Source organism: Python bivittatus, unplaced genomic scaffold (assembly GCF_059951505.1).
Source record: "Python bivittatus isolate LINGU-HERP-01145 unplaced genomic scaffold, Pbiv_v1 ctg000850_np1212, whole genome shotgun sequence".
Taxonomy (NCBI): domain Eukaryota; kingdom Metazoa; phylum Chordata; class Lepidosauria; order Squamata; family Pythonidae; genus Python; species Python bivittatus.
Window position 1 is genome coordinate 58,116,314 of NW_028277112.1, and position 25,471 is coordinate 58,141,784.

General features: G+C 40.4%; 1 protein-coding gene across 3 annotated transcripts in view; it reads left to right on the top strand.

The window, feature by feature from the left end:
- Nucleotides 1–12,455: 12,455 nt before the first annotated feature.
- Nucleotides 12,456–25,471, top strand: part of PLPPR1 (phospholipid phosphatase related 1) — a 159,768-nt gene continuing 146,752 nt past the window's right edge. For 2 of the 3 annotated variants that reach the window (XM_025164326.2, XM_007424596.3), the window contains exon 1: nt 12,456–12,931. The gene's annotated coding sequence lies outside the window, so the exon portion shown is untranslated. Of the gene's footprint in view, nt 12,932–13,168; nt 13,320–25,471 lie in introns of those variants that run through there. The other variant, XM_025164328.2, reaches the window with a different exon arrangement.

The window sequence follows — 25,471 nt, forward strand, 5'->3', positions numbered from 1 at the left end:
CTCAAGCAAAAACATTGGGAAATTACATTAAGTTCTTCATATTCTGCAGAGAGCAAGGGACTTAAGCCACCCAGAAGAGGAAGCATGTGTTTTTTTGTTAAACATAGGCCTATGATTTGTCAATATCACATGATAAAGTTCATTATATAAAGGGACACATATCTGACCATATTGTCAAACTGGGGAGGGGGCAGTCAAGATGGTAGCTGTGACCATATTGTCAAAGGCCTGCCCTTTTAAAATGTGCATTGCGTGCACAATTCATGTAAAAAGGTGTGGAACTTCAGTTGTAAGGTAAAGGCCATCAACCTGATTTTTTTGAACCCCCTCCCCCCCCACTCATCAAGGACACTTCTAATATAGGACAAATGGGAAATGTTAAAAATAAAATAAAATCTTTCGAAGCACTGATGAACTCTCGGCCCAATCTACACAACCAAATGACAAAGCAGTAAATGTAAATCAGTTCTTCCAGACTTTTTTTTTTTCACTGAGGCACAAATTTGCCATTTATGTGAATGACAGTTTCAGTAAACTAGGAGGCAGAATGTTGCCAGTCAGTGAAACAGCTCAGAAATATCCATATGACTGCACAGAAGCTAGTCATCTTAGCAGCTGCATTGAAAAAGAGAGCCCAGGTGCTGTTCAAAAGCAATTATTACTAAGTTCTGGTGCTTTAAGAGAAAGTAAATTTCAATGAACACAGATGGCATTTCCGAGAAGGATGGTAGGTTCCTCCCAATAGTTCTTACCTTTGAAGATTTGCAATAATTAATTAGAATTCCTTCTGGATACACTCACTGTAAACCAAACAGATGCTGAAAATATTACAAAGATCACTGAAAAAGTCTGTCTTATTCAAGACTCAGTCTAGAGTAGTCAGCTCTCGTTAATTGCTTCAACATCTTTCTTGGTTTGGGCTTGGGGAAGACTGCTTCTTCTGTGACACACACAGACTCAGCCCCAATTAGTTCTCACTCATTATTTAGATGTATTTCTTGACTACAGTTTAGTGCTTCAGACTCAGATTTGAATAGATCCCTTTAGAGCTTGAGATGCAGCATATGTATTGGAGGGGGAGGAAAGAACAGTGAGCAACCAAATAAATGGATAGTTTTTTTTCAATTCGCTATGTTTATCATAATCATCCCTTCTGAAGGATGCACAGCAAATAATGTAATACATTTAGAGTCAATTCAAATTTTATTCCAAAGCTAAGAATTGTCCAAATACCTCTGTTATACACACATGATTCCAAGCAAAGCTGATTTTTTTTGTAAACCAAATGCTGTGAATTCAAATAATGCTAATTTTTTCAGTGGTTTTAAAAATACTATTGCTATTGCTTCTAACGTCCCAATAATGATGGGGGAAACCTTTGCTGATTTATATATATGTTTTTGATATATATTATATTAATTATATTATATTATATTGATATATATATTCCCCTCTCACCCTTATGGGTGGTATGTGTCTTCCTCAATCTCGGGTCCTCTACCAGAGGCCTGGGAGTTTGAGGGTTCTGCACAGTATCTTAGCTGTTCCTAGCACTGCACTCTTCTGGACAGAGAGCTCTGATGTTGTTCCTGGGATCTGTTGGAGCCACACTCCCAGTTTAGGAGTTATAGCCCCGACTGCTCCAACCACCACTGGGACCACTTCGGCCTTTACTTCCCATAGTGGCTGAATGGTGTAGTGGTTAGGGTGTCCCGCTTTGATGCAAGAGGTTGGGGTTCGAATTCCAGCTGGTACCTACCTTACCAGTAGGGGTCCTTGGGCAAAGACCCCCTATCGCTTCACCTGCCTACCTTGGATATGAGAGTGACATGAACTAAGAGAGTCGTGCTTACTTAGACATCGCCCAGATTAGCAAGGTCCATGTCAGATGTTTGGGAATCAGGACAATCTGATGATAAGTGAGCTACTGGAACAAACCATACATGGACAACACTATATATATATATATATATATATATATATATATATATATATATATTTATTTCATGTATTTCATTTGTTAAATCCCAAAATTTTACAATCTTTTCCACTTCCTTTTAAGTTGCTCTGCTATCACCACATCTATGAGAGAGCTTGGTTTTCTTCAACTGATGTCCAGTGTATTGTGTTCTAGTTTTTGGTTTGTCAATTCTGGAGCACTCTTTCAACATTATGCTCATATCAATATTTTGGGATATCAAATCCATATTTTTACATATATTCCAATGTACCATTTTTGCTATGCAATCATGTCTTGTCTTATAATTTGTTTGGGCAATTTTGTTAGAGCCACTTATTAGGTTGTTAATGGTCTCCTCTTTTTTTGTGCACACTGTACATTTGCTGTTGTTTCCAGGTTTTTTTTTTTATTTTAATTTTTATGATTTGTTTCTAGTACTTGTACTTAACTGTAAATATTTATTGATTTAATTTATTTAACAAATTTATCTAGCTGCCCATCTACCCAAGGAATTCTGGCCATTGAACAGAAATAAAAACTACACGAAACCATTAAGAAACTGGGTCAAGGCTCCTAAAAATCACATGATCAGCACATCAAACAAAACTATACCTATGCCAGAGCTTCATCAACATCCCAGCCCCAGTGCCTGGGGAAAGAGTCAGGCCTTCACGGTGTTCCAGAAGGCCAAGAGGGTTTGGGGCTCTCCATATCTCAGGGAGAAGGCTGTTCCACAAGACAGGTGACAAATCGTAATCCTCCTATTTCCTTCTCTATGGATCCAATCTGAAGCCACTGCCAAGCATTATTACTACTTACCATACCATCAATTTCTGTAAGCTATTGACCATGTAGAAATGTAGTTTTCCAATTTTTCATCTGCTGTTGTAATTGTTCACTTTTGATTCTGTTACATACAAAATTAGACACTGCACACATTTATTAACATCCTATCTTTGCTTATGTAACCATTTAGATCTCTGATTTCATTCTCCACAGTCTGCTTCAGCTGTAACAAGCCAATTTTCAGTTGTATTTACCAATTTTCCTTGGTAAATACAAATGATCTATGTCACTTTTTGTGTAGCACATGATGTATTGTCGTGAATTTTCAGGTCTTGCAATTTAAAGCATTTAGCTCGTCTGGTGCCAGTCAACAATACCTGCTGTCTAACGTATTCCAGGGACACCTAAGTGTTATTGCCATTCAGCTTGAATTTTAGAACTTTTCTAATTCGTTTTAGATGATGATGATGATGACGATGATGATGATGATAGATTCAACAAAAATTACTTTTGGCAAATTGCAACATTAAACAAGCTTATAACAAAACTGACTTCTATACTTCTCTTCCATGAAGCTCTTTAATGCTGAATATAATTTATTTAATATCTTAGGTAAAAACGAGATTTGTATTAATAAATCTCTTTAATTTTAATTAATATAACTATAAGATTGGGAAACGATCTGGACTGAGACTGTACAGTGGAGGGAAAGCTGCTTTATTGTTGCTATTAGTGTTACATTTTCCCAATAAAATGTAACACTACTCTATAACTGCACCTTGCCTTGATAATAAATCAGGGCACTTAACAGTTTTGCCCTGATACTAAAATCAGGACTGCACACATATGAATAAAAGCTACCATATTGCTTATGATTTGCTCATAATAATACAATTAAAAGCTACCTCCAGATCGGGAGGGGGGTGGTTTATTACATGCATAGGTAATGAAAAAATATAGTCACATTTATTGTCCAACGATCACGGAACGGGGAAAAATGTGTGCAATCTACTGTACATCCAGTAACACATTTATTACCACATGGAAAAGTAATCTACCTAGGAATCTAGCCATGTTCGAAATAAACCTGAAGCATATGGCTGAGTGCTAAACATGCAAATAATGCATCAGCCCTAGCGTGGAAAGCCAAATTAAAATGCAAATCTCCGAGTCTGCATTGGAGTCTTAGAATGTACATGCTTCCTAAAACAATAGCAAACCCCGGGACCCGAGCAGCTAGAACAGTAGAAGCCATAAGATTTGTGGTGAGCACAAACATACATCAGGGAGATGACATGTGCATACAACCAGACAAAGCCTTAACTCCATTATTTGAATGTCACAGCTCACTGAGTGCCAGCCCCAAGAAACATTTGTGTGTCAGCCATGGCCAGCTGCCCTTTTCATCTTTTTTCTGAAAGGTTGACCAAATGACCTGCCTTCCAATACTGGTCCCTAGGACTAACCTTGTGTGTGTGTTAGTGCTTTGACAGGTCCTTTGTGTTCGTTCCATCAACAAAAGCAAATGTTCGCCATCTTTCTCTCCTTTTTCCCCTTCAGTCTGGACTTCCTTTTTACTGCTTCGTTTTCTCATGCTCTGAGTGGGTTAATTTTGCTCCCAGGTGTATATTTATGCACCTGTTCTAACATGTCTTCCAGCAGCTGGTCTTTTCCATCTGACTGCATTAAAAAAAGGGGGAAAACCAACCAGGATTTTATAGATACGGAGCTTTTTATCATATTGCTGCAGAGACCCCCATCATTGATCTAAGTTTGTGTGATGCATTGCTCACTCCTAGCTCTAATAAGACAGCAGGGCACTGAATAATGCCTAAGTAAAGGTGCTTCATGGATGCCACTGAAAAATGGGGGTTGTTGTTTTACATCAGACACAGAGAAGTGAGCTGTTTACGTGGCTCTTAAAAAAGCAGGATGCCATAAAAATGAAATCTTATCAACAATATTTCAAATAACCTGCTGCTGACCAATAGTTTAAGAAAAGTATTTTTTTCTTTTTATTTATTCAAACTAATCTAAAGTATATCCCTTCTATATTTCTTTTTTATAATGGGACCCCATTTTAATTTCCCACAATGTCTCAATGTATCATTATTCTGGCTGCTGTTATGAATTAAAGGGCATTGTTTTACAGAGCCACCATTTTAATTATCCACAATGTTGTACTGAAGTTAGTGAGGCGAAATATCATTGGTACCCACCAATTTCCCACTGGGCGTTGCTCAATATTAATCAGATTGTTATTGCCACTGATGCCTGTTGACAGGAAGGGGGGAATGGTTAAAAGTCTCCACCCCTGCCAATCTGGAGTATGTCTTGGGCTATACTCTATCAGATCATAAGCACAAACATATATAACTGAACAATTAAGTTGATCTAGGATTAACTTGGCGATTGTTTAGTTTGTATCTATGAAAGAGCATTTAGTCATATAGACAACCAGGTATAGGTATATGGTTGTATTCACATCATATAGACAACCAGGTATAGTCTATATGGTGCTGTATTCATGTCATACTGAGATATAACATAGCCAATCACATTTTTCAACTAGCATGTTGTACAAACCTAGCCCATATGATTAGTTTATGGTTCAGTGCATCATCCAAAGATAAAAAATTGGATTGCTAGGGTGAGTGGAAAGATGTGACTTCACCAGTTTACCTTCTAGGTGATGAAGCATTTGGGCTACTCAGCATGGTAGCCATTTTGTGAGAGGGCCAGTAACAGTGAGAATCTGTTTCTTCTGCTACCTTACTGTAAAGCGCATTTATGCCCTTCACAACATGAGAGCAGCTTTCAACATACTAAGGATGTTTTCAGATGAATGGCTTCTAGAATTTATCAATGAAAAAAAATATTGTGGAGCTATTTTGACCTCCCACTACCCCCAATATATTTCTATTAAGAGAAGACATGATGAAAAATAGGGAAGGATCTCGTGGAAGATAACATCTGGACTCACAGTAAAACTCTGTGAAAGAGGCAGGACAATTGCATGATAAAAACCTCATCAGGTTGGGTTGAGAAAGCCTGCTTGACCTTTTTCCATCCAGCTGTTTTTCAGTTTGAAATCATCTTCCTTTGAACAACCAGTTCAACTGTAGCTGGGAAATTCCAGCAAAGATCATGGGAAACTTGAATTTTCTTTCACCCTAAATGTAAACATTCTGTTGGAAAGGGGTAAGAATCAGATGTGAAAAATGACTTAAGAGGAAATGTTTGGAAAATGTCCTCCCTTCACCCTCCTTTTTGATTCAGTCTTCCGAAGCTGATTTTGTTAAGGTGGGAAAAAGGTTAAATCATTTAATACATTAGGCATGGGGGTGTTGATTTAATACATAAGTGCCGACATTTGCTGAGATTATCTGGAGAGACTTTTTCCAGCTGTCATTCTCAGAAAGTAGGAGCAGAGCGTAAGTCCACTGAAACATCTAGGGATTGTTCACCTTGTTACTTGCATTAAATATACCACATTTAATTGAATAATCCATGCGTATGTAATTTAGAAAGAAAATAAATTTATCTCTGGCTGCCTGTGGAATTTCCTTGAGAAGTATGTCCAGCAAACTTTCATAACTTTTTTATTACACAGACACAGTCTAGTCAAGTGAGCAACATTGGCAGTCTGCTATAAATAAGAGTTTTCCACAGATAGGCTTGATGGAATTCCCTTTATTGGTTATCTTATCTGATATAAACATGATAAGGGCTAAGACTAATTAGAAGGTGTAAACAGGAAACTGGGGCTTCAAATAATTTGTCATGAAACTGATTTGACGCCACTGTTGAGGACTGCTTGTGAGTTGTGGTTTTGCAAGATGTGCCATTGCATGTTGTTGTTCTTGAGTGCCCTTAATAGTCCTTTTGAAAATGGCACCCAGGAAGCAGTGCTGAAAAGTTTAATAATTTGGTAGGAATAGGCCTCAAAATCTGGAAAATTCCTAAAGCATCCAGTTGTTGTCAATGCTACAACAGCATTTCATCTAGCTACTGAGATGGCAGTAAGATTGACGTCCTTGTCAATATACAGAAAAGGATTTCTCCTAAAACCAGTCTCCAGAGCTTGTTCTCACATTGGGGGTACTAGTCATAATAAATTATAGATAATGCCTGTTCAAGACTGAGGAAGGCAATAAAAAAGACTAAAAGGAATCCTCTCAAGAGGAAATGTATAGTACTGTAGAATACTTAACTCTGGTGGGCATAATAGCAGACAATATAATTCTTATGTTGCATCATTAATAAAATAAAATATGTACCTACATACAACCTGGAGTTCCACACTTAATTTTACAAAGTTCTTTTCCCAGAGAAATAATAGACATATTGTACAATACCAAACTGAAAATAGCATCTATTAGCAACCTATATTAAATCAACAAAACAATATGGAAATTATTTTTAATAAACTCTGGGGAAAAAAGGCCATATTGGTTTTCTTTGACAAAATTGACAGGTTGTACCTTTAATTAACTTTTATTCCATCCTATATACTTTCAGGTGACAATATATGCTTTTTTATCAATACTTCTATTGCCATTATCCAGAAAAACAGGAACACCAATATTTTGTTAACAAATATGGTTTAAACATGTTGTTGTTATTCAGATTTCTGCCTCCCCACTCCACCCAACTGCCTGCAAACTGTGCCTCTGTAAGGACTGCTAGAATAAAGTCCAATGCTTTCAGCTAAGAATTTAGGGGGAATGGACTTATGAACTTGGATTTGAGCAAGGCAACCCATGTTTCAGGTTCCTGCTCAATGAAGGATCATCAAGTACTGTATAATTTTGTCATCTAAGCCTGGCTGCCAATAGCTGAGGTGATATAGAAGATGTTGCCCCTCTCACATACAGTAGCTAACAAGAGAAGTCAAAACTTACACAACCACAAGCAATGGGATAATGTCCACAGGTTGTATAAAGGGTGTCAGCTCACATTATATATAAGCTTTAGTACTTCACAGCCATTCCCACCCATCAGCATTTGCTGTCTGAAAGAGGAATCTATCTAATAGCAGAGTCAGCTATCACCACCTACCACTTCTGTAGGCATTGCCTCATAGCACGTTCTCAGCTTATTGCCCACTGGACAAGAGATGAAACCAGAAAGATTCCCCTCTCCATTACATTCCCTCTTTGACACTACATCACATGCCTCTGATTGGTTAGATATTCTCAGGGCTGTCATGACTTCTAATTCCTGCTCCTAGTCTCCACAATCATCCTGTTTTCCCCTCATGTAACGGCCTAGGTTAAGGCATCGGGCTAGAAACCAGGAGACTGTGAGTTCTAGCCTCACCTTGGGAGTGAGGCCAGCTGGGTGACCTTGGGCCAGTCCTTCTCTCTTAGCCCTAGGAAGCAAGCAATGGCAAATCACTTCTGAAATCTTGCCAAGAAAACTGCAGGGACTTGTTCAGGCAGGTACCAGGAATCAAAAACTGACTCAAAGGCACCAAGGGGGAAAACTAAACTAAACTAAACTAAACTAAACTAAACTAAACTAAACTAAACTAAACTAAACTAAACTAAACTAAACTAGAAGCTGAGGTGGTCTAGCAGGCTACGTGGCCTATCATTCTTTTACTTAAAAGACAGCTAGTTCAGATATTTAGGAAATGTAAGCTGATAATATTTTCTTCTTTTCTGAAAGATAAATTTCCAGAAATCTGTTTGTGAATTCTCTATTATTTTTGTTTTTCTCTGCATGCATATTCTGCTGCATAAAGCTATTCCTACATGTAGGACATAATCTCTGCATTGACAGAGTAATATGTATGCAGCTCTCCACTTGCATCTCACTGCATATTTCTGAGTAATATCATCGTAGCCCATTTAATGATCAATAGTTAACAACAGTATCTCTTTCCTATTTTTCATTAAATTATATTTAAACCCTCATCTTGAATTATTTCTGAAATGAGAAAAACAGAATTCTTGGTTCATCTCAGCCATTTTCATGCAACAGAACTTGAAAGAAGACAGCACAGGGGATTACGGTGTTAAACACCACCAGCCATATGATTGCAATTATAAGAGGAAAAGCACCATTTGAATTAGAAACAGTTAAGTAGGCATGCAAATAGATAGAGATGTAACTGAACCCAATCTCTGTTTTTATTGGCAAAAATACAAAAGCAGCAACTGCCCCTGAGGCTTGTGGTCCTAAAGCTTTGTCACATATTGCCAGATAATGATTTCGAATGAATATGTTGCATATCAGAGCTTGTGGGAGTAGGTACTGCTTCTATACATATACACACCTCTACGTAAGGCATTCCTTCAGAATATTCATGCCCATACAGGAGAGTAGTTTTGCAATTTTACTTTTAAGCATTTTACATTTATTTATATATTTACAGATGTGCAATACTTTTCACTTCTGTCTCCTGTTTATTTTCCCACTTTGGGGATGAGGTTTCTTCCTTCTCATTTAAGAATATTACTTGCCTAAAATTTCTTGAACTGCTTGGTTACCTTCAGTTAAAAATAGCCTCTCTGGCACTATTTCTTAAAAAGCAACATTAAGACCACCTACACTCACAAGAAATCTGCTTTATTGCTCGACATATCTGAAACAGCAAACAAGCAAGCAATCCCCACAAGCCCAGAGAATCACATGTCATCTTCTTTATTCTTTTGTTTCACTTATTCTATGCTTTTCCTTTGATGAAAATGGCCCTGAAAGAAGGTGATCAACGCAAAGAAGTATAAAAGAAAGCTAGAGAAAGAAACAAACCAAAGTAGGTCCCCAGATACAGTGCATCAAAGGGGTTGCCTGACAGTTCTTGAATTTGAAAAATACCCTTATTATCCCATAAAGGAAGCCATGAGGCAAAGTAAGGATAATTAGAGCAGAAGTGGAAACTGATTGCCAAGACAGAAATGGGTAGTCCAGGAGCACCATCTGATAGGTTCAAAGAGGCCAGTCTCCTATCGTTAGGTATAATGAGGTGACCAACTCGTTTGGCTGATTTTGGGTACCTACAAAGAACAGCTAATTTTTAGTACCCTAATTTATTATTATTATATTTATACTGTTGGACACTGAGGAACCTGAGGGTTTTCACGCCTCACATTCCCAGGTAGCTGAACAGTAGGAGAGTGAATCATGGCTGATTCTACATCAGACAATAAAACATCTAGGACCAAAACTGCTCTTGGATAGCGTAGCCTGGTTGAGTCTACAGTATATGATGCTGGCTTTTCTGACCAAATTTTAGGGGGACCAAATTCTAGGAGGGCCTGGAAAGGCCTATTTCTTTCACAAATATCCCATGGCCCTTTCAGGAACCAAGCTACTCCAGTTAGGGGAATGGTATAAGCATATATATGGATGTGAAGGTATAAATGGCTAATATTGTTCACAGAGAATATTCTGGTTTTCTCCGTTTAGTTCCAGAGTTTGGATTTCCAGGCAAAATCATTTAGCCATTTATTTTGCTGTCCTGAAGACTCTCACAATGGAATAGTGAGATTTATTGTGGGTTGTAGACCAATAGAAGTTTGGCATTAAAAAGGCACACATACATATACACACAGCAATTATCTTGTGTATTTTCTGAAGCTGTATGTAAACTATGAGAGAAATGCTGATGTAGAACCAAATCCTGGCCTTTTTGGGTATGTGGAAACTTCTTCATTAACAATGAGGCAAATCTGTCTATTTGGAGGCAGAAGCTTACAAGAAGAAAGGATTTTTGAAAGAAAAGCATTAATAAAATGTTACATTGATAAAATACAGGATTCATAGAGATACTGGGAGCCTGGGAAGATCTATACCAACTCAGGCCATCAGTTAATCTATTTCATTATTATTTAAATTTAAACACTAATGCACTGGACTGGAATGAGGTATTTTGTTGCTTAAAGTAAAACAACAAATGAGGCTCCATCCAGAGTAATCCCATCATATCTAAAAGTCAGTCGGCTTACTTCAGTACAGAAGGCAGAACATACTACTTTATTTTAGGATGAGTGTGAAGATTCTCTAAGAATCTAACCCAGTCCCTAGACCTTCTAGAATAGAAGTAAAAATAAAATAACAGTAAATGACTTCACAAACAGTTGCCCTTTCATGACACCTAAAACCTATTGCCTAAAGCAGCTGCTTCACTGTGCCTAATAGCAGAGCAGGACCTGCTAATAAACAACAACACTTTGGGTTTTCAGACCGAGACTCTTACTCAACCCTACCTATTCGGCCATTTTCGCGCCGCACCACGCCGCTTTCCATGTGGTCCATGGACGCCAGAACGGATTAATGGTAATTACATTGAACCTTATGGGAATTGCCTCGGGTTGCGACCAAATTCGGGCGGAGGGCGGAACGGATTAACCGGATTTACATTGAACCCTATGGGGAAATTTGCCTCGGGGTGCGACCAAATTCAGAGGGCGGAACGGATTAACCGGATTTACATTGAACCCTATGGGGAAATTTCCTTCGGGTTACGACCAACTCGGGATACGCCCAGATTCACGGAACGGATTAAGTTCGTATCCCGAGGTACCACTGTATATGTGCTCCTATATCATACTAGGTGCTAAGAAAATAAAAGATGTAGACTTAAAGTGCTGTAAAGAAAAGGTGCATAGTCGCCTAAATAAATTCAGAAAAAGTTCTACAACTAAGTTACTACTGCATCGATAAGGATTTTGGAACAAAAAAATTCTCCATAAATGGGGAGAAATTCAGGGTGGAATAAATCACACATTCTCCTTGTTTTAGTTCAGCTGATGTTTCTGCTTGGGGACGTGAGTGGAAAGAAGGGGTGAATAATCATTTGCTACATCTTGGCAAGAAGAAAAGAAAGCAACACTTTGTGAGAGAGAGTCCTGTCAAAAAACGGTGACAGGACTGCTACAAGTTACCAAATTCTATTTTATCACTCTTTTTTAGAGAGAGGAAAGGTTTTCCACATTATAACCTGTGCACCTGCAATTTACAAAGCTGATTTGCATATAACTCTGTAACCACTCTAACCAACTTTCCCTGGAGAGATTGGCGCAGTCCCCAGACTGGCAGGGGTACTTTCTCCCCAAGCAAATGGTGGCCTTTCCGCAATTGCAACCTGAATGTTTAGAGAAGGGCACCGGATTTCACCTTTCACGCACACCGGTCAAGGAAGTTCCCCAGGAGCAACTAGAAGCAACCTTCCAGTTCTTTTCTCTCTCTCTCTCTCTCTCTCTCTCTCTCTCTCACACACACACACACACACACACACACCCCTCCATGGATTCCCAGGTCATTTCAATTTCCCTCCCGTATTTTTGTCCTCCCCTAGGAAGACCTCCTATGGCAAGGACTGAAAGCGATGTAAGAGCTGGTGTTATAAGAACAGCTTATATAGCAAGAAATTAAGTATGCGCCTATAACCCCCCCTTCTCCCCCACGTACACACAGCCCCCCCCCCGCCCCCACTCCGGCTCTCTATCGGCAAGCACTCAAAGCAAAACCCGGGCTGCACGCAAGGAAAGGATGCCCATATTGTAGGCGGGATGGGGCAAGGGAGGGCAAGCCCTGGAGGTCGGGGAGGCGGAACAGCACTTGGCTTTCCCGAAGAGAGAGGCGGGGAGCCACCTACACCCGAGACGTCGCCAAGCTAAGCTAAAGGTAGGCAGGCGAGGAACGGAGGCTGCGCGCGGCCAGAGAAAAGCCCCTCCGGCCGCCGCGCATGCCGCCACGCCCCCTTCCCCTATAGGGCAACTCGTTCCTGCTTCCAGGACGCAGGAGGTGGGAAGCACGAGGGGGCTACCGTGCACGCTTAGTGTCCTCTGTCCTGCGCCTGCGCAAGCCTGCTCTCGCTCGCTGGCGTTCTCCCTCCAATTCCCACCTCCCCGCATCATCATCATCTTCATCATCATCAACCCCCTTCCCTTCCCGGCCGCTTCTTCTGTTAAGCAAATAGGAGATCCCCGCTCCGCTCTCGGGACCTTGTCAGCGAAGAGGATCCGGGCCTGAAGGAGCGGGTCCTCCACCGAAGCCCCACATCACAGCCCCCCGCGTACGTGCCTCGAAACCCACGGAGATCGTTATCATGCGCTGGATGGAGACGGTCTCTCTCGGCAGCCTCCTGAGTGGATATTGCTACTCTTAGCTTGGAAAGTGGCGGCGCTGGAGAAGGAAAGGCAGAGGAAAAGGGAGCCGGAGGATAGCCCGGAGGTGAGGCGAGGGACCGAGATCGGAACCGCGGAGGGTTGATTCTGAAATGGGAAGGGAAGGGAAGGGGCTGGGGGCGCGGTCTGGAGGCAGGTCGCTGGAGCCGGTCCTCTGGGCTTTGGGGCTTCTGGGCTTTTTTTTTTTTTTTTTAATCTCACCGGAAAACTTTGCTTTCCCTCTCCGCTTCTGAGTTCATGGAAGGGGCGGTGAGGGGACACAAAGAGCGCTTGCTGGCGTCTGCGGAGAAATGACGGGAATTTTACGAGGAGAGCCAGGGCACAGCTTGGGATTGTCCAGGTCTCTGTGTGGAACACCTCGGACGCCTCGCAATATTCGCTACGCGTTGCCTGGCGCAAAGGATGGGTCTGGATTCCAGGGTGCATTTCAAAAAGTGCGTGTGCGGGGGGGGGGTGCGCGCGCGCGCAAAAGAACGCGTAGCTGCCTGCGTTTTTCTTTGTACGGGAGGGTCGTGCAGCCCGGCTACCTGACTGCTGCGTAGGTGACTTTATGTCTTCCGGTGCGCGGAGAATCGAGGCTGCCTCTCTGGATGCTCGGGGTGGCGGGCGGCGGGTTGCTCAGGACGTCTTTGTATGCACGATTGGGTTTCCCATCCATAATCACGCCAAGGGGGAAAATGCACCCGAAACTTGCATGTGAGAGCAAGCAGCGTCCAAAAGCCTCTTTTCCATAGAAGGGTTTGGACTAGAGAGATCTATATCAGCAAAGTTTCGCGGCACGTCTTGGTTCCTGGAGTTGGGTTTGCGCGGAGCTGTCTGCCGCTAAGCAAAGCTTGGCCTCTCTGTTCTTCTAAGGGGGTGTGTTGCTCTCTTTTTCAGCGGCGTTTAGCCCTATTCTGCTGGGAGGCTCAGAGGCAACTGCAATAAGAGTCTCTCTCTTCCCCCCCCCCCATATTTGTTACTGTTGATCTGCTGCAGTTGAAGAGACTCCACCTGTGCTACTGGCAGATGAAAAGTGATTTTATGTGTGCGTAGGCCAGGAAAAAAAACAAAACCCGTGATTTATTGTTGCTGTTTGGATACAACCAGATGCATGTTTCAGGGAGACAAGGCGATGCTTGTGACATTAATGGATATTGAAAATGAGTTAATGGCAAACATGTGGGATGTTTTGAGCTGACTTAAAAGTACTCAGTGTGTGTGGATGCCAAGAAAGGCAGTCTAGCGTCCTCCATTTTGGACTGCAACTACCAGAATCCCTGACTGTTACCCATAGTGGATGGAGTTGATGGGAGTTCTAGTCAAAAAGTATCAAGCTGCCTATCTTTAATATAGTGGATGATGTGTGATGGCTTGATCAATTTTAAAGGGTATTTCCTGCTGATTTTCCCCCTTTGCAGTGCATGCCAGTGGGAATACTGTGTTGCTAAGTATTTCCTCTCTACTGTTCCCATGGAGAAGAACACGTTTCAGAAAAGAGAGCTGTTTGCCCAAGCACCAAATCGGCATTCCTGTAATGAAAAATTTCACGGGCAAACCAACCTGGAAGTTGTTCCTCCTGACCTAGAGATTTAGATCAGTCAGAGGTGTTTGTGGTTAATGCCTTGGAGTGAAAGAAAAGACTCCCCTACCTCTTGATATTTACTGAAGCTGGGTTTGGTGACTAACCCTCGATTCAGATTAAATCCTGACAAAGATTTTGTGCATGATTCCTGTCTTTGGAAGACTCTGATTTCCACTTCACCACTGAGGGATGAAGAAAACCTGTTTTCACATTATACATCAGCAAATCCATGTTTGCCACTGAAAAAACTACACTTGACAGAAAGCCAGTTCTGGCTTCTTCATGCATTGGTATTTGGATTTATATATCTCACCAAGCTATACGTGATTTGGTTTTTCCTGGCTTAGCATTTAGGTGAGCCCACACAGTATGGCTTAGCAGGAAGCCAAGCTATCATGATCTGTTCAACAAACCATAGTTATGTGTGAATGCAGTACATGTGTTTGGTACAAAAGTTTGCAAACATAATTATGTCCCCCCTTTTTTTTTCATACAATACTTTGCTTCATAAAGTGACAAATGTTAATAACTTAAAAACGTAATATATGAATAAATCTTCAGACTTCAGGAATAAACTTAAAATAAATACTCCTGCATGGCAAACTTTAACATAAGTTAGTAGTAATAGTTTCTATTCTATTTTACTATTTGCAAAAGACTGTGCAATTACTTTTGTTTAGATCGATCGATCGATTGATAGATCGATCAGACAGACAGACATTGGGAAGGACAAATGAAGATGAAACACGAATATTTCTGCAATAGCAAGACTTTGAAGATACTACAAGCATTACCTTACTGACCCTAAATTGTCACAAAAAGAACAGTTAGGTTTTTTTTAGAAATGTATTCTTGGAAACAATTATAAAACACTTTGATTTTGGCAAATTTGTAGTAGGAAAAATGATTACCTCACTTAGTGAGGTAGTCTGCTTCACTACCTATTTTCAGTTTGATGGACAAATATACCAACAAATCAGAGGCACACCCATGGGATCACCACTCAGGACTCATAGCAGAGATTGTAATGCAACATCTAGAAACTATAACACTTCCACGCATACAACCAGAAGTATGGATCCAGTATGTAGATGACACCTTTGTTATAATAAAAAAGGAACAACTAGAGAAGACACATGAAACCATCAACAACATCTTCAAAGGAATAAAATTCACCAGAGAGGAAGAAAACAACAACACGCTACCCTTTCTGGATATGCTCATCAGCAGAGGAAACAACAGCAAATTAGAAACCCAAGTCTATCGGAAGACAACCCACACTAATCAAGTACTCCATTACCAAAGTAACAACCCAACCTCCCACAAGAGGATCTGTGTAAGAACATTATTCAAGCGAGCACAAATGCACTGCAGCAACCCAGAACAGCAGAAAAAGGAAACAGACCACCTATACAACATCTTCCAACAAAATGGATATCCACACAACTTTATCAAAAAATGCCTGACCACTCAACCCACTACAACACAACCAACACAAGCTATGGAAAGAATAACACTGCCATATATCAAATGTCTCACAAACAACCAACAGACTATTACAACCACATGGCATCTCCATAGCACACAAACCAACTAAAGTCCTCCAAAACATCTTAAGCAAACCAAAAGACCCAGTAGCCCAAGAAGAAAAAAGCAGGAGTCATCTACAACATACAGTGTAAGGACTGTAACAACACATGGACAGGCTTAACCATAGTTTCAATTGGGAAACTGTCAGCATCTTAGACCAGGCTAAATCCAAAAATGTGAGGGAATTCTTGAAAGCTTGGTATTCAGACAAGGCAGCCATCCACAGGCACATGGAGGTAAACAACATCTCCACACTATTCAAAAGAGACAATAGAAAGGAAAACAAAAGACCAGAACATCTCCTCACCAGCAATCGTCACCCAGATAAGCAGAGATTAATACCAAGATTTCCACCAGACATACAATTAGTAAACAATACTCTAATCAAGGAACTACCAGAGGGGGAAAAAATAAAACAAGACAAAACCCACACCCACACCAACACTGTATATAAACAGAGAGCAAACCCCACTCCATTCTAGCACTGAAGATGTTACCTAGCCGGGTAATTAAACATTTGCAAGAAAACAACCAAGCTCAGAGAACCCCAAGGACTCCACAAAGTCACGGTTGGGCCCCCTTATAATGCATGATATGGGATTCACGCTACAGATTAAGCCAAACTAAACCAACCACATTGCAGATGAATATATTGTGTGTAAATTATGGCTATAAGATCTAGAGTGCAACATTTTGGATGACCACTAGATAGCAGTAAGGAGTTACAGAGAACTCTCTTGTCTTCTAGTGGTCTATCCAGATTTTACAGTCCAGATCTGATACCCGTAATATAAAATAATTGAATGAAATAAAATCTCTATCCAGAGAATCAATATAATCTATTTACTGGCAGCAAGCGTACCCTTGAGGCAGTAAAGAGGAAAAATGCTTTTGTGTGTTTTTTTTACTCTCAGCAAAAAGGAATAGGAAATAAAAATGAAAAAGTAGCACAGTCTGTGAGGTCTACCTCAAAGGATAAAAGATAGCACCAAAACTCCTGGGAGTTTCTTTAGCTACAGGGTAAGAACTAACTTGACAGAACAGGGCCTCCTTCATGGCTACACCTATATTATAGAATACTTTTCTCTCTGAAATATTTCTTTTCTCTCTCTCTCTCTCTCTCTCTCTCTCAATCTCTCAATCTCTCAGGGTCTTTTGTTTGTGAAGACATACCTATTGTGGTACGCTTTCTCCCCCATAGTACTGGTCTCATTTAAAGAGCTTGTCTTTCTTACTGTATTTTAAAACAATCAATTTTTATAATGTATTGTGTGGTTTTAAATTGCGAGTTGTCCCCACTGGAGGGGTAGCATGAGAAATGTAGGAAATCAATTTCTAGATAGGTAGGTATAATCTAAATCCCGGGACAGAACAAGGCAGTCTGTTTGAAAAGTCCTCCTTCCATGTCTGCCTTAGAAATTTTCTTTTTCCCTCAACCCAATCATTACCCAGATTCCAGAAGCCTTAGAAAAAACAGACAAGATGCTAAATTAGCATGAGGGAAAACAAAATGGCCTTATACTAGGCTAGAAATTACATACCTTAATTTCTCAGTAAAGCTCTCACCCAAATCACATACTGATAAGAATTGCTCTGTGAGATTTTTTTCTTTTTCTTTTTTGGTGTTGGCTAAGTGTGGGTGAGGAATGTAGCTGTCTTGTGAATTAAGTCGGTAGCAGAGAGAGTTTTCTCTTGAAGGTGCCAGATTTTACAAATTATGTTTTGATTGAGCATGGCGCACTAATGAATTTGTCAGATTAAGTGCTGTTCATAGATAGGGGCATTGTAGGTATAAACCATCTCTCACATGTTTTAAAACATCCCACAATAGAGCAATATGCATATCTTATAACATAATGGAATCTACATTCCAGCTGTAAGCTACTTTGGACTGGGAAAAAAAAAATTAGGATCTACCCTTGCTGTTATTGTAACCAGTGGTTACTAGTCACTGTTGGGTAAGAAGATACCAGTAGAATGTCTATATTTTGTTTTTTCTCCCCAGTATTAGAATCCATTATTGATACTGTTTCTTCACTGAGCAGTTGCAAACCTTTTATACCAACAGCAGATTTAGGTGGTGAATTTTGACAGCCATATAGCTCATTTTGTTAAGGAGGGAATGGGGTAGGATGTTTTGAAATAGGACACGGCTGGCTGGCTGGCTGGCAAACCAAATGCGAACATTCTCTTCTGCAGTATTTTTGTTTAGGCCCCTCTTAAACTCAATGTTGTGAGATACACCTATTTTGCACACATTAATTCATGCTACTCTAAGTATTTTATAGTTATCTGGAGCTTCCTGGTACAAAAGTAGACCAAGCGTGCTCGCTTGCTTCTAAAACATTTCCTGCCTTTGGAAAATGATGTTGCTTTTGAAAGACTGGAGCCATGGCAATGAATTTAGCTGGAGGAAAACAAACATACACTAGGCATTGCACAGAGCAGGATAACCTCTGTGTTGTGGGAGATTGGTAACGGCACTTCATGCATTCATCCTGCACAAATCTCTAGCAAATGTCAGGCTGTTATGATTGCAAACATAGGCTTGGAAATGTGTGGGCAGTGTCTGGTAAAAGCTTTTAAAGCCATGCAGTGCCTCTTGACAATTTCCTGTGACCAGAGATTGAATCTGAGTTGTCAAAAGGATCCTTGCTTAAAGAATGAACAGATTATTATAGCAGCTTTCTCTAGCCCAGAAACTCCAGAGGAGGTTTGACAAATTTCCTGGCCAGAATGGCATCATATCTAAGGTTACTTGCTTATGGAAGGCAGTTATTTAGCATAATAGAAGAAAGATTTCATTGTATTTTACCCATTTTGGACAGACTAATTGGCTAATTATTGCTACAATAAGCTTTGTTAAATGCTGTAGATGGCCTACCAGATCTGGGCTACTAATATTCACTAGGTGGCAGTAAAGAAATACAGAAAAGCCTAACCCTTTGCTGACATCTAGTGGCCATTCAAATTTACGCAACCCAGATCTGGTGGTTTTACTGAAGACAAATATGTAACTTGAAAAGCTGCCTAATTGGTTATTATTCAGAATATAGATACAATTCTGACAAAGACAGTATAGTGAGCTACAGGGGCTGGGGGTTATTAAAGGGGTACAGGATTTTGAACTCAGTGAAGCCTTGATCACGGACCTTTTTAAAGCACCTTGATGAAGCACCATAGCCACTACTTCCAAATGTCAGAGCAGAGCGACAGTCCCCTCTTTGCTCTGACATTTGTTCAGAAAGCCAAAATTGGCTTTTGTGCATGAACAGCAGCTGTACTCTTTGAGATGAAGGGGTCAGTTGAGGCAGATGGGTCTTGCTGAAGGCAGATTACTTGCTGAAAAAGAGCAAAGCTGCTTTGCATATAATTTATAATTCCGCTATTTGGTGTTAAAACATACTATGGCTTCTTTGATTTGGATTTATTATGTTATATGAACCCTCCATTTGTAAACTTTGGTTTATGGAAACTGTGTATAACCCAAGTCCTTAGGGACCACATGCAAACTCCTGAAACCTTGTGAGTGCTCCTCCACAGATCTCTAAAAGTTGTTACTTGTAATGTTTAACGTGACACGAGGGGATATAATTAAATAAATGGTTCAAACTAATCCTACAGTATTAAGAATATTTAATTAAATATAACTGCAAATGAGAATAAAGTTAATTTTTATTCCTAATTCACCAGTACACTACTCAAAAGCTGTCAATCCACAAAAGTTGTGCACTCCTGTGTATAATTTAGCACTGTATATGAACCCAGCCAATTGCTGCTTATTCAAAAATATGATTAAAATCAATCTCCTTAGATTGATGTACGCTTATTCCCCCTTCTTCCTCCCTCTCTTCCTTATTTTCATTCTGCCTGGAAGAGCTGCAAACAGGTGCTATGCATGCCACAAAGCACCTTTTCCAAATTATTTTCAAAACACAGCACAGCCCTATTAATTAGTCATTAATGAATGAATGATTTCCTGATATTACAGCTTGAGAATTTCAGTCAGAAAACAGTGTTTGTACCCTCTCTCTCTCTCTCCCCCCCCCACACACACATACACACATTTTTTAACTATTCTTTAATTGAGACAGAAAAAGCCTACTATCTTGGAAAGCTGAGTTCCAGGTCTCTCACCTATCTTACTGTGACTGACCTGAGAATCATAATAGAGCTATTCGATCTGTCTACCCCAGGCAGCTGATGGACCTAGTAGGATTTCAGAGGAAGCTTGGGGCTATTCTTGAGGCTTTGGTGCATGATTTGGCCGAGGGCTTAGTTGCAGCCTGGAATGAGCATGCAACAACAACCTTGAGTCAGATTGCGCCTGTGCGGACTCTCTGTGGTCACAGATCCCATAGGGCCCTTTGGTTGGCAGCTGGGCTCAGGGAAATGAAGCGACACAAGAGATGCCTAGAGCACCAGTGGAGGAAGATGGGTGAGCCTTTATTAGGACTTACCTTGTGGCAGTAAGAGCGGCGAAGCGTGGTTACTTCTCTGCTCTTATTGTGTCCACAGATGGCCAGCCAGTGGCCCTATTTCGGGTGATCATCAACCTCCTAGTTGCTTTAATGGACATCCAGAAAGTTTTCAGGGTTGGAAGTGCTCATTGGGGGAGGTGGTGGTGAAACATTTTGCATACCTAAACAAACTCACTCTTTGTGGCCATCTGTCCTCCTGAACTCAAGTGTTTCTTTTCATCTATCATCTTGGCAATATGCTTAATTACAGGTAGTCCTCAGTTAACAACTTCTCTACTTAGCAACTGTTCAAAATTATGATGGTGCTGAAAAAGTAACTTTACAGCTGATCCTCGCACTTACAACTATTGCAGCATCCCTGCAGTCATGTGATTGTGATTTGGGCACTTCACAACCGGTGTACATTTATAACCATCGCAGCATCCCCGTGGACACATGATAAAAATTTGGACACTTTGCAATCAGCAGACATTTATGACCATTGCATTGTCCCATGGTCACATGATTGCCATTTGTGTGCTTCACAGCCAGCTTCTGACTAGCAGAGTCAGTGGAAAAGCTGGCAGTAAAATTGCAAGTTGTGGTCATATGATGTCATGCTTAACAATCCCAGGTGATTCCCTTAATGACCACAGCAGAACAGACAACATAAGTCCGGTGTGATCGTATGATGTTTCGCTTAACGACCATGTTGCTTAGTGATAGAGTTGCCAGTCCCAATTGTCATTAAGTAAGGTTTACCTGTATTTTGTTCTGAAAAAAGAAAACATGAGTTAATTTAATATGTGCTAATATGTATGTTTTCATTTTGCCATTTCTCCAAGTCAGGGAAGGAGAAGTACCTGTTATCATCCCAATTTTTTTTCACCGTGTAGAAGTATTTCCACAGTTATGAGGCTGGAAGAGCAAAAAAAAGATCGTAGCCAATGCTTGGAAAGATGCAGTTGGGGAGAGAATTTCTTCTTTACTAGCGGGAAATGGAGCACTCATTAACTCAAGTTGTTTTATATGATGGCATTTCCCTTTTTCTGCATGATAAACTGCACCTATCTTTTTATTGCTTGATTGTGTCAGATGGTTATCTTGGTGGATCTGCTATTATAGATCATTTCCTTTTGTCATGTCAGCTTGCCACCAAATAAAAGCAGGCAGGCTGTGATGTGATAAGAAAGAGCAATCCGTGATAATGCATCTAGGATAATGGTCTTACAAAATGAAGCAATCAGCTGATACTTGCTGTTGTGAAATTAAAATTATCATGTACATTGGCCTGAAACAAACCTACAAGTAGTGACAGTAACACCATATTTACCTGTAAGGTTGAAATGGTAGCAGCCTTTGCTCTTTCGGCCTTTTTAAAGCAGATGTGGTGTGAGGATGCATGCAGAATGCTGAAAATGCAGTGCTAAACATTTAGTACGTAGCTTGAACAGGAGATGGGTGAGAATTAGCAGTTTGGGCACTAATTTTAATAGGAGTTTGAGTAATGCACATAAAAGATTAAATGGGATAGAGTATGAAGTGGGACCCTAAATTTATGGGGTATATCTAAGGAAGAGAGGATGCTAAGGAATGCTAAGGATGTCTGTCCCCAACTCCAAGTATATATGTGATCACACAATATCCAGCTGAAAATAAAAAAGCAGAATTAGATCACTCTCCGTAAGTGGATGCTAAGGAGGCTCAGGCTGCTTGTCTAGGTACTCTAGTGGTGGTCTAGCATCACTAGGCAGCTTCAGGTATGGAGAGCTTTGGTCCTTCAGCTGTTGCTGGTGGATGTGTGCAGTGGGGCAAAGGAAGGCAAATGAAGAATCATGAATCACGATGATACAATTATGTAAACACATTGTTTGTGAAGTGATGTCATGACGTGTAGTCATTTTGATATTGTCATGGCTTGTATTGAATACTATTTCTAGACTCCCATCATCTCGGACCACAAGCCATGCTGGCTCGGCCAATGGGAACTAGTAGTTCAGTACTTGGAAGGTAGGGTCACAAGTTCCATAACCCAACAGTACCTGTTTCTTTTACTTAGAGGAGACAGGGTTTGCATGCAACGTATATATTTGACCTATTATTTATATTCCATCCATTTGAAAGCTTGTATGTGAAATACATTTTATGGATGTAGCTTGATTTGCCAGATGTGTAGATTTTATATGTTCTGTTTCCTTGATGAAGTTCTGATATATAAAGAAAATGACTTTTCCTATATTGCATATAGTTGCATGTTTCTGTATATTTAGCCTAGCTGACATTGACCGGAAACTGTGGCTACGGGGCCCATTGGCATTGTCCCACTACCCACAACAATAACCCCAGCTATTCCCTTCCATATGTTGCTTTTGGAAACATGATTGGGATTCTAATTGTAATATTTCTGATGCTTTCATTTTAAGATGATCATTCAGCAAGTGACTAGATGACGTGACCCTTGTTTTCACAAGCAATATGTTATCTTTTTTTCTCCCTGCTGGAAAAGAGATGAAACAAATTAGGCCCACAGTTATTTAACAATTGCTCAAAATACATCTTATAATTTTTTTTAAAAAAGATCCTCCTCTTGACAAGGGGAAATTATATCAAAACAAATTTCATCCACGTATTAATCAAGTTTGCATTCTTTCCACCAGCCAATTAAGTGACCTACATGTACCAGCAGCACAAGAGCTGGGATGACTTCATCAGTCATCTGTCTGCCATTTTTATTTCTTTTTCTTTTTTTCTTTCTCCCAGCTGGTGCAAAGTAGCCCAAGAGGCTTTCACTTCCTTCCCAGTTTTCTATATTTTTTTTTTTTACTGGAGCATTTTTTTTTTAAATCCACAAAGATAAGATCAAGGGCAGCATCACCATTGACAGGATCCCATTTCTGCCCTTTTTTCAACTTCCTTGTGTAGCCCTGAGGAATGGGGATGGAAAACTGGAATGGTCACAGAGAGGAATGCCTTGAGAGATCCTGTTTTTTCAGGGCCTCTCTAGAGCTTTTATCTCTGTCATAGAAGGCAGAGGAGTCAGCTCTTTCCTCTGGCCTGCGATTCAGATGACATAGCTGCCTTGGGGGAGTTACTTGAGCCCCAAATAGATCTGGGGCTTTTTAGAATTAAAAGTAACTTCCTTAAGGTAAAATTGTTTGGATCATTTGATCCAATGTTCATACAAAAACCCTGTGAAAGAAACCCTACGTCGCTATGACATCCAGCCAAGGGAACTAGAAGCTGTGGCTGCTAACAGAACCTGCTGGTGAGCCCTGTGCTATGAAGCCTCCATCAGCTTTGAAGACAGGTGCCATCAAAAACTGATAGAAAACTGTGATCAGTGTCACAGGATAACACCCACAGTTACTACAACAATGGACTCCCAGTGCCCTCATTGTGTTAGACTCTGTACTTCCAGACTGGGACTGCAGAGCCACCTCTTTGCCCACTGTTGAACTGCACAACAGTGTGAGTTCTTCGAACCTGAAGGACTACCATATAACATGTTCACTGAACATTCTGCAGAGGCAATTAAATTTCAATTTTTATGTAGGATCTTGCAATTTTCTTGCTCTGGAATTCTTACATAAAGGATATTATAGATAGCCTACACAATTCCCTTTGTCATTCTATGGCTGACAGATTGCCATCTAAAACTGAAAGTGATGTTCAGGGATTCCTCTCTTAGAGAACTTTTCTCCTCCCTACACAAAAGACTGTCTCGCACTGCTGCCTATTAAAGAAAAATACAACTTAGCCATCCTCAACCTGATGTTTTCTAAGTGTATTGCTCTTCAGCTTCCAGATAGATTTGGGGATTTGGACTAATATATCTGAGGGCACCTAACTGGAGAAAGCTGCCACAGATAACTCTATATACAAGAGGGAAAACCTATTTGGCTTTTGAATGAACATAATTCTGGAGGTTTAGAGAGTCTTTTGTGTGTCTCAAGATGATAAAAGACTAGACACAAAGTTGAATTTGGATAAGATGGAGTTGTGGCTGATTCCGGGGTGAGTGATGTGATTTCAGAGTTTGAGTGATGTGCCTGTTCTGGTTGAGCATGCTCTCCCCTTAAGGAATTTGACGATAGTGCTTTCCACTCAAGGAACAAGTTCTCAATCCGAGGGTCTGCCTGGATTCAATATGACACTGGGCAACCATATAACATCCCTGTCTGGAGTAGAGAGACTGAGTTTCAGTGATACAAGTGCTGATGAACTTCAAAACTGGATTATTGCCATGACTTCTGTATGGGGTTGACCTTTAAGATGTACTAGAAATTGTACTTGATTCAAAATATGGCATGACAGGTGGCATGTGGCATCTCTACAAGATGCCAGAAGGCTGCCCTGCTGTAACAGTCTCCCCCCTCTCTGTATATAGATATGGTGGGACCATCCTGAGGAGCAAGTTGGCTTTGAAGTTTAGGCAGTCCCACTATTTATTAGTTTATGGCAGGCTTAAAGCTTACGATTTTACTTGGGTCTTGAAATTTTTAGCGTTTACTTTTAGTTTTAGAATTTTTAAATGGTTTTAATTTTTTTCCCCTAGATTTTCATGGCATTGAACTAAGTAGATGTGCTCAATTCACACAACACATAAGGTTAAAATGTGACTGGCTAGTTCATGGCTCAGTGTGTCATTTGAATTTAAACTGGTGTGGTGAATTCAGTCCTTTGAGAACATTTTTGTATAAAAGGTACTGATAAGATGGTTAATCAGATCCATTTGTTTTTTTTAAGCAGTTTGATGTAGTGGTTCAGGTATTGGACTAGAAATGGGCAAACTAGATTCTAGTCCACCTTCAACCATGGAAACACACTGAGTGCCTTTGGGCCAGTAACTCACTTAGCCCAATCTATCTCACAGGGCTATTATTGGGGAAAAAATAAGAGGAAGGAAATGATATATGTGTTGCCTTAAGCTCTGGAATAAAAAACAGGGCATCAGTCTAAAATTAATTAAAAG